Below are 10,043 nucleotides of genomic sequence, written 5' to 3' on the forward strand. Positions count from 1 at the left end.
GAGTCAATTCCAGTTTGTATCTGGCTGTATTTGAGAGTGGTTCATCAGAGAAGAGTAGAGAGTGCTACAAACACTCTGTAGCAGTCTCTGATCTATTACTACTCTAGCAATGCCGAGAAACAGCTCTAAAACCTGGGAGAAACCCCCAACACTGGCCTTGGTCACATTTCCTGTTCTCTCTGTCCCACAGGGGAAGTGAAATTTCACCTCCACCCAAGCGAGCTGCAGGGCCCTGGGTACAGGGGAGGCTGTTGGCAATTCCCACTTTGGATCTGGGGGTAGGGCTGGGTTATGGTTCAAAGCACCTGTGGAGACTTGAGAAAATTAATCCAGTTCTGGCCTTCTAAATAGTCGTCTACAGTGATCTCAGACGAAACAGAAAAAACACAAGGGAGATCCTAAAATCTGTTCCCCACTCTCCTGCAGCACTGGAGAAGGAGCCGAGGGCAGGGGCTCCAAGAAAGCTCAGAAACTCTGTGAGGACACAGTGAATTTACTGAATTCTCTGCAGTAGCAAGCATTCATTCCCACTGGGGATGTAGAACAATCACCAAAATTGCTCATGAAAACCAAGCTGATTTGAGTTATGGCTTGGTGGGCACATTGTTCCAAGAGAAATTTTCCAGCAAATTTCAACATTTTGTATTTACAATGCAGGCATGGTGTTTGATGTGGGAATGCTCCTTTTGTGGTACAGCCTTTCCCTGGTCAAATTTTGGTTAAGAGAATGTTTAAGCATCTGCAGTCCTTGATATAATTTTATCGCCTGCTGATTTTACAGCTGACTCAGCTGGAATGGGCTGAGTTCTTTCAGACAACAAAAGCAGTGATGTATTGTCATTTCTTTTTAAAGAGAGCTATTTGTTAAATATTGAAAATCACCTACTATATAATATATGATATATATTATATATATTATATATATAATATATATTGTATCAATTATATATATTATGTATAATAGATATCATGGATATCATGGATATAATAGATATAGATTATGGATATATTATCATGGATATTATAGATAATAGATACATAATATATAATATATACAAAAGATAATATAATATAGTAATATATAATATAGTAATATATAATATAATATAATATAATATAATAATATATTATCATATATACTAATATATAATCATATATAATAGAATATAATCATATATAATCATATATAATATAATAATATAAAATATATAAAATATAAAATTATATAGATACTAATACATGCATATAATATATGCAAAAAACTACTTATTTGGGAGGTTTTGGTTTGTTTTTTTTTTTTTAAGTAATAAAACCATGTTCCCACACTCAGCATTACCTGATATAGCCCATACATTTGATGCATAAATTCTTACTCGTGCACATTAAATCATACATGATCTGTGACTCTTTGGTTTCTGAAAGCAAACTGCTCTTGTACCAGTCTAGTAATATTTTTAATATTTTGATCTTTTCTTCTTGAGAGTACCTGAGTGTTTATGTTTACAGAAGAGTTTGTCCTCTCTGCGGATGGGGTGTGGAGCTTTTCACCCCCAAAGGGCTGCCACAAATGGATGGATGGGTGTTTTGAAGCCCGTCAGCAGTGAAGAGATATGCCTGCTGTACAGGAATCCCTGCTGGCAGCCTCTCTTTGCCGTGTTTGTGCCGTGTGTGAGCAGGATCTGGGAGCAGCGCAGGGACAGAGATGCTCTTTAGGGTGATGGTCAGAATTTGGTTTAATTGGCAAGTCCCACATTGTTACAGTGGGGTTTTCCTTCTGTGCTCTCCTCCACCCTCAACCCTTTGTCCTCATGAGCAGCAGTGTCCCAGCCCTTGGAGGACTCCTGGAATCTCAGAAAGTGATGTCACTTAGACCTGATCTAGCAGAAATTTTCCCTCTGCCTGGTGTGCTTTTTCTGTAGTAGCACGGGTGGCAGAGGAACCATTGAGTTATAAGGAAATTACTGACAAATAAACAGGGATGAAATCGGTGTCCAAAACTTCTCCTGCCAAGGATTTGTACTGAGTGCTCCTTCTAAGCCTTGCTATAAGGAAAACTGAAAATGTCTCCTGTCACAGACACCTTTCATGAAAAATCTTTTCTTTAGGATTTTTCCTCCTGAGAAGCTAAGAGGCCCCAAGAACAAAATGTAAACATTGATTATCTGCTGCTGTGCAATGCAACAGGTGCATCTGTGATTGGTCCGTGTTAGATGTTTGTAATTAATGGCCAATCACAGTCAGCTGAATTGCACAGAGAGCCAAGCCACAAACCTTTGTTATCATTCTTTGCCATTCTATTCTTAGCTAGCCTTCTGATGAAACCTTTTCTTCTATTCTTTTAGTATAGCTTTAATGTAATATATATCATAAAATAATACATCAAGCCTTGTGAAACATGGAGTCAGATCCTCGTCTCTTCCCTCATCCAAGAACCCCTGTGAACACGGTCACAGTCTCCCTCATGGTGACTCCCAGCAGTGAAATATTTCTGTTCTGCAGCTGCTCAGCAAAGTGTGTGTGACTTTGTCACATGTGATGTGCTCCTCACCCTGTGTGGGTGCTGCCTTTGTTATCAGCCAAGTTCCAGAACAAGCTGTGGAGAACAAAAAGATTGTAATTGTATTTATGAAGTTGTTCAAGTTGGGCATTTTTGAGTGTTAGAAACCATCAGCTATATCCAGCTCCTTTCAGATGACTCAGTTGTGGAGACCAGGCCTCTGTCGTTTGAAATGCTGTATTCATATACACAGCTTAATCATCTGAATGAATGAAGTGCAAATCCTCCTCTGCTTGGCTTCTGCAGGCTTTTATCACCCTTAGTCACCCATCCTTTTCTCCTGGTCTGTCTCTGTAGAGGATGAAAGGCACTCATTGCAGGGGTTTTATCTCACAGGGGTGAGGACACACACACCACACAGAGCCATGCCAATTACAGAACTGATTCTTTCACCCAGCTGGAAATCAGCCTCAGACACCAAAGAGTGGCTTATGAGACCAAACCCTTTGGTTTATTTGGCCAATCCTCCCAGCCAGCCCCCTTGTTTTGGGTATCTGTGCAGTTCCCTGAGCTCCTTGGGGACGTGCATCACCTTGGCTGGAGCTGCACCTTCAGGAGTGCAGGCTCAGGGAGTTTTTGGGTACCTTTAGCAGCAATTGCACCCCCCCAGGATTCCTGCCTGATGTTTCCAGTGCAGCCAGTCCCACAGAGCAGCAGGATGCACATGAACTGGGATTTACCAGCTGGCCTGAGGCTGCATGACCATGAAATTCTGCACAAAGTGCTAAAGACTCAGTAAAGAAACGCCTGGAAATCTGCAGGGTCTGCTGGCTCTTCATTCGTTTATCAGACATCCAGAAATCTGGGCTTTCATTCTCCTCAAGTCTGTTTGGGATTCCTGACCTTGTCACAATAGTTGGATTTTTTCATGGTAATTTTCCCTGGTACAGATTGCTGAGGGACCTCGAGTTGTTTTAATATATGTGGGCCTTTAAAAATTATGATGCTGCACATCAGTTAGGTAGGGAAATGACACGGGAAGAGATCCCGTGAATCCCACAAAGGGATTTGATTTCATTACTTTGTTTTACCTAATGAACTTTTTTCCTTTTTTGTTTTATTACTCTTTAAGAGGATTAAGTCATAGTACAAAGTTATTAGTACAACTTGCATTTACATTAAAGTTCACAATCACTTTAGGAGAACAGAAGGAATAAAACCTCAGTCAAGTTTAAGTATAAATATTGAGCTGTGACTTTGGGAGTTGCAGTAGCATAAACTTTCAGCATGTCTAAAAATGATTAATCACTGGGAAGAAAACAAAGTCCAGAATTTTAATAACTCCAGGCTTCTGACAATCGAAAACAATTTATGTCTTGCACCTTCTGACAGTTCAGGACAGAAAACTTGTAGGGAAACTCTGGGAAGGGCTGGCAGTAATTAGCAGCTTGTTCAGAAATCCTCAGCCCATCCCTTGGACAGGGTGACAACTTTCAGAGAATTTCCATCCCTGTGGAATTCAGCAGCCACTAGGTGCCAATGTTGGTCCAGTTTCAGAGCAGTCGGACAAGGCAGTGATGGGAGGCAAAGGAATCCCTTCGGGGGCTCTGAGATTTTGCTGTGCAGAATTTGTGTCCCTTTATTGCCCCTTTCACAGAATTCACAGAATCACTGGGTTGGAAGGGACCTTCAAAGTCATCGAGTCCAACCTAGCCCCAACACCCCAACTAAAGCCTGGCACCCAGTGCCACATCCAGGCTTTGTTAAACACACCCAGGGATGGGGACTCCACCACCCCCCCGGACCTGGGCTGCCATTCCAGAACTTGATCACTCTTTCCATGAAAAACTTTTTCCTGATATCCAACCTGTGTTTCCCTTGGTGCAGACTGGGGCTGTGTGCTCTGGTTCTGTCTGTGCTGCCTGGAGAAAGAGCCTGTGGAAACCCAGGAAATTCATCTGGTTGCCCTGGAGGACTCAAGACTCTGTCAGGGGGCTCAGAGACCTTGGCACAGAGCCCAAGACCCCTGTGCCTTTGATTCAGCCCTTGGAACAAACAATTACCAACCTTGTATGAAGAATGACAAGCCACAAAAGTTTAAGCAGAAGGATAGTGAATTTATCACAGAGTGGAAAAAGAGATTTTTGCTGGTTTTAGAATGGGGGTTCAGGGGGCAAGATGGAGGAATCTGGGCTTGTCCAGCCTCTCTCCCTCTTCTCCTTGGCCTCCATCTTCTGCTGTGATGTTGGCACTTACAGATTGGTTTAGAGTTGAAACTCACTGTCTAATGTAGGTGACAACTATTGGGATGTAATTGTAAATAATGCACACGTAGTTCTTAGAATAAAGATATAATACCACATTGGGGCAGTCAGAGTGCCTCTGATAATCTTGCTGAGCAGATCTCAGCAGGTCAGAAGAAAGAATTTTATAGATAAGATACAATAAACCACCTTGAAACTGAGAACTGAAGCGTTCTGACTCCTTCTTTGAGCACCAGGCTGGGAAAAGGGACTTTGTAACACATCTCAGGTCACTCTGGGCAGGGAGAAGAGCCCAGCCCCAGCTGAGCACAGGCACCTTTCAGGAGCTGTGCAGCGTGACGAGGGCAGCCCTGAGCATCCTTTTCTCCAGGCTCAGCACCCCCAGCTCCCTCAGGGCTTCCTCACAGGGTTTGTGTTCCCAGCCCCTCTCCAGCCTCGTTGTCCCCTCTGGATGTGCTCAGTGTGCCAAGGTCCTTCCCAAACTGAGGGGCCAGGGCTGGGCACAGCACTCAGGGTGTGCCCTCAGCAGTGCCCAGTGCAGGGGCAGAACGACCTCCCTGCTCCTGCTGGCCTCACCATTCCTGATCCAGGCCAGGAGCCATTGGCCTCCTTGGCCACCAGGGCACTCTGCTGGCTCATGGTCAGTCACTGCTGTCACCAGTACCTGCTGGGAAGGATGAAAGTGTGACAAGAAAGTCTCACAGATATGTGTGCTTGGCAGAAAGATTTTGAATGTAGAGTCTGATGAAGGAATAGAGATGGAAGCAAGTTTTGATATGGGAGAAAAGAATTGCTGAGCCAGTCTTACTGGATAAGCAAGGAAGGAAAGGGTGTGTTAGTAAGAAGAGGTTTTTATAGCTCAAATCCACCTCAAACAAGAAGATGTTTTTACTAAGCAGAAGGATAGCAGAGGCAAACAAGTCAGCAAATGTTGCATGTAGAAGAAAGGTCTCAGAATTTTCCACTGCAAAAACACTGAAAAAAAACTTCTAGCTTAAACTGTAATGTACTGAATTTTAGTGACTGGAGAACAGTAACATGAATATGGTAATTATAGTAGTAATGACAAGCTATAGATAAAAGTTAAGGTACAGATTGGTTCTTCTGTATGAAGATGCTCAGCAAAGAAAAGTGTCTAATGCATTGTAACCAAAACCAAAGGGTCTCCAGGCCTGGCGGCAGCTGGAGCTGACAGCTGTGGGCACAGCTCTGTCACCCACAACCCTGGACTGCTGTAACCTCTTGGATGGAAGAAACTGCATTTTGGTGAGCCCTTGGAGTCCCACATCCCTCATTTTGGCTTTTACAAGTACCCCCAGGTCCCTTTCTGCTCCTGAACGCACAGATCAGGCTCATTTCATCATTTCCTGGCATTTTCCCTCTTTACACCTCTGCTATGTTCCTGGGGAAGTCAGACAGCTGCACACAACAAAAGCTGATACTTTTTGGGATTTTTAGCAAAGCCAAGCAGGGATCTGATTACTAAAAATTAGCAGAAAGAAAGGAGAACCTGGGTTGAGTCTCAGGAAAATGGCAACTATAAGAAAATTATTGCTTTGATGCTTAAATATAATATTATGTTAGTTTTGGCTTGTATTATGCTGGCTTGATGCACATGTGTAACCCAAAAGTGAATTAAAAGACATCAAAGAAGAGGAGAGCCTTCATCCAAAGGTGACCCCCAAAAAGGGGTGCGACCACCAAAACGAGTGGTGGAGCATGTGCGGTAAAGGTGGTGATGAGGGCGGAGGTAGAATTGTGATGAATCGAAAATGGGAGGAGATGGCATTGACATGTGGCATAGAATGGGAGAATCTTCACTTGGAAGGCTTGTTCGTGAGGTGGCAAGGGTCCAAGAACCTTGCACCTCATACTCCAGTTATCTTTTGCTTATGCACTATTATTAGAACCAAATTACTCATTATTTTATTCACATTATATTGTCAATATTTCAAGTGTATCCAATTTTATATATTTTCTAAACTATTCAATTAAAATTGCTGCTACCTCTAATATTGTTTGGTTTTTCTGATGATGGGATAATTGGGCAAACATAATAATGAGCACAAAGCCTTCATTTCTGCAAACTCAGGGATGCTGCGGGGATCTTTGCACCATCAGGCCGAGGTACAAGGCTCGGGATCCTCCAAAGGAACAGAGCCAGCCCCCTTGAGTTGGAGAAGGCACAGCCTCAGTTGCAGCCCCGGGTGCCTCCTGTGGGCCAGGGCACGGCCCGGCTGTAAATGTGTTGGGCTGCAGCACAGGGCCAGGGCGGAGCTCAGCAGCCTCATCAGAGCTCAGGGCCGCGGCCCTTCCCTGCCGGGGCCCGAGCCTGGCCCGGCCCGGCCCGGCCTGAGCAGCCCGGCCTGGCCCCAGGGGATGGGCTCCGCCCGCCCGCTGTGCCCGCAGCCAGGCCCAAGGCTTTGCAAGAGGCTTTCTCCCAGCTTTGCAAAACTTCGGCCAAGTGACCCTTGGCTGTGCTGAGAAGAGTAAAAAGCCCCCTCAAATGTAACCTCACTGCACACCTCATGAGGGATCTGTGCCTCAGGAGAGGCCATTATTACTCCTTTGTGATTCATGAGGGATCCCTGCGCCCCTCAGCAGGAACCCCAAAATATCCCTGTGTGCCTCATGGGGCCCAGGCCCAGATGATGCCAGGGAAGGAAATGTGCCCTCAGCCCCGGGACGCTCAGCATGGCCCTCTGGGGCCCCGCCGCTGGTCAAGGCAGCCCCTGCCTGGCGCCTGCCTGCCCACACCATGGGCATCCACGGCTGCTCCTGGCCATGGAGCTCAGTCTGTGCTGCTGCTGGGTGGGCTTTGCTGCTGCTACCACCTGGACAGAACTGTGAAAACACCATTTCTTTATTAAAATCAAATACAGGACAAGCCCTGCCCTGGCAGATGGGGTGGCCAACTTCAGTCCTGGCCGGGGAACAGGACCAGAGGGCTCAGGGGCAGAGGGTCTCGTTTCGGAGGGGTGGGTTTTGGGAACGCTTCATGGCGGTGCTGGAGCCATGGCAGGGCAGATAGGGGCAGAAGCGCAGATTTCGGATAACAGTCAGCGAGCGCTCTGCCTGAGTTGTTACTCTCCTCTTCTCTAGATGCACGAGAGCTCCTGTGGAGAGAGGAGGTGGCTGAGGCCCCAGCTGCCAGTGGCACACAGGGAGCCTCCTGCACAGCAGGGCCCAGAGCTGGCAAGGCTCCCCAGCATGGCTGGAGCTGCTGGCACAGCTTGGCCCAGCTGCACAGCTGCCCCTCAAGGCCCCGGCAAGCAGGACACAGCTCTGGGCAGGCTCCGTGGCCAGGAGTGGGCCCCAGAGCACCTCTGCCTTTCAAGGGCAATCTCGTCCCTGCTCTTTCTCCTCCCCACCGTGCTTTGCCTCTGCCCTGTGCCCCTGGGGCTGCTCTTGGCCAGGCAGCCTCAGTGGGAGCCAGCACTGGCTGCAGCCCCAGCGGGCCCCCCAGGACAAAGCCTGGCAATTCAGAGGCCAATGAAAGCACTGGGCAGCAGCAGAACCGTCCCCAGAGTTGTTTGGACAACAATGGACTGGCCACAACTCCACTGCAGCCACACTGGGAATGTTCCCTACTTATGAGCAGCCTTTACAGAAAGCTGTTTCAGGTAGAGAATCACAAAACACTCACGATTTTCTCTTCCAGCAATACCAGATTGCTGCATAGCACATCAAGAGGCAAAGTCCTGCACCAACCAAAATGGCCATCAACTTGATGAAACAGTGTGGTTCCCAGCAGATAACTCTTCTCCAGATGTTGTCAGCATATGTTGAGGTGCTGGCTGCATCTGTGGGAGCAATGGAGAGTGTGAGCCCGTGCTGTGCTGCACTGCTGAGCTGGCAGCACGGTGGATACAGCCAGGACGTTCTCACTCCCTGTTTCCCCCTGAGCTGGGGCCTGCAGGCACCTTGCTGCCCCTTGGCACAGGAGTGCTCAGTACCCAAACCCCTGAGCCTGCATGCCATAATTCCTCTGTGCTGTGCCCTTCTGCTCCAGACAATACATTCCAAAGACACAGATAAGGACAAGGACAATGCCCGGGGTATTGGAGCTGCTCCAGGGCCCTCCCTCCTGCAAACAGCTGCCTTTCTGCATCTACCCAGAGAGCGGGAAATTGCATGGGATCACAAGCCCATGGTGCAGTTTGGGCTGCCTGTCAGCTAATGCCCAATGCCTTCCTGCAGAGGCTGGGGAGAAGCTGCAGCCAGGCCAGGCTGGCAAACAGCCCTGCAGGGCGTGGAAGCAGCAGCAGGGCAGCGAGGCTGCCATGGATCCCTTCCCGCTGTGCCGGGCACGGCGTGTCCAGATGTGCAGCCAAAGCCCCCGGCTGCTGAGCCCCAGGACAAGGCTGAGGGAAATGCACCCACCACGCTGGCTGTCCACATCACTCCGTTTTCGTTCCAGATGTTGGGATTCCTTCAGGGACTTACTCGCTCCTCCAGGTTTGTTCTTCCTTCTCAGGGGACCTTAAGAGAAATATTTCCATTTCCCATGAATGGATGCCACAAAAGCAGAGCTCAGCCTGTGGGGTCAGCAGGGACACACTTCCCACCCCTGCTCTGGTAGCTGGGCTTGTGTGCAACATCCACGAAAGGACCTGGGAAAGTCCTCCCTGCAGACACCCCTGTAACACAAGAGCCATAGAAATTTCTGCCATCTCTGCTCAGCTGCACAGGTACCACTGAGCCGCAGGAGCAGTGAGGGGATCGCGCAGGACGAGGGCACACACGTGCATGGCTCTGTCCTGCCACCTGCAGCAATACCCCCCTGGCCGAGCTTTGGGCTCTGAGCTGGAAGCTCTCCCAGGGGAAAGGCCTTGAGCTACCCTCACCATGTCCTTGTGGCCCAGTAATCAGTATGGGGTGGGAATCCAGATCATCGTTATCAACAGGATCATCTTCATCATCACCATCATCTTCATCATCAGGTTCATCTGCAAAGAAAGGCAGGACAGAACAGCTCCTGTGACACTGTGGAAGATTCTCCTTCAGGCCCAAGTGGCAGTGAGGGCACCTGGGTGATTGGTGCCCTCCAAGGCACTCCCTCAGCTCTGCCTTCCACTCAGGAGCAGGGCCAGGGGCACCTCGTGCCTGCAGTGGCCCCACACTGGGATGGAAGGAGCCCCTTGTGGGGCAGTCGGGGCAGAAAGGACTCCCTGGAGCTGCTGCAGCTCCAAACCCAGCCCCAGGCAGGGCCAGGGCTTGGCAGTGGCAGCAGGAGCAGCTCAGGCTCCCTGGGGCCGGCAAAGGAGCTGAGAAAGGCTCAG

This window comes from Zonotrichia leucophrys, chromosome 12, assembly GCF_028769735.1.
Source record: "Zonotrichia leucophrys gambelii isolate GWCS_2022_RI chromosome 12, RI_Zleu_2.0, whole genome shotgun sequence".
Classification (NCBI taxonomy): Eukaryota; Metazoa; Chordata; class Aves; order Passeriformes; family Passerellidae; genus Zonotrichia; species Zonotrichia leucophrys.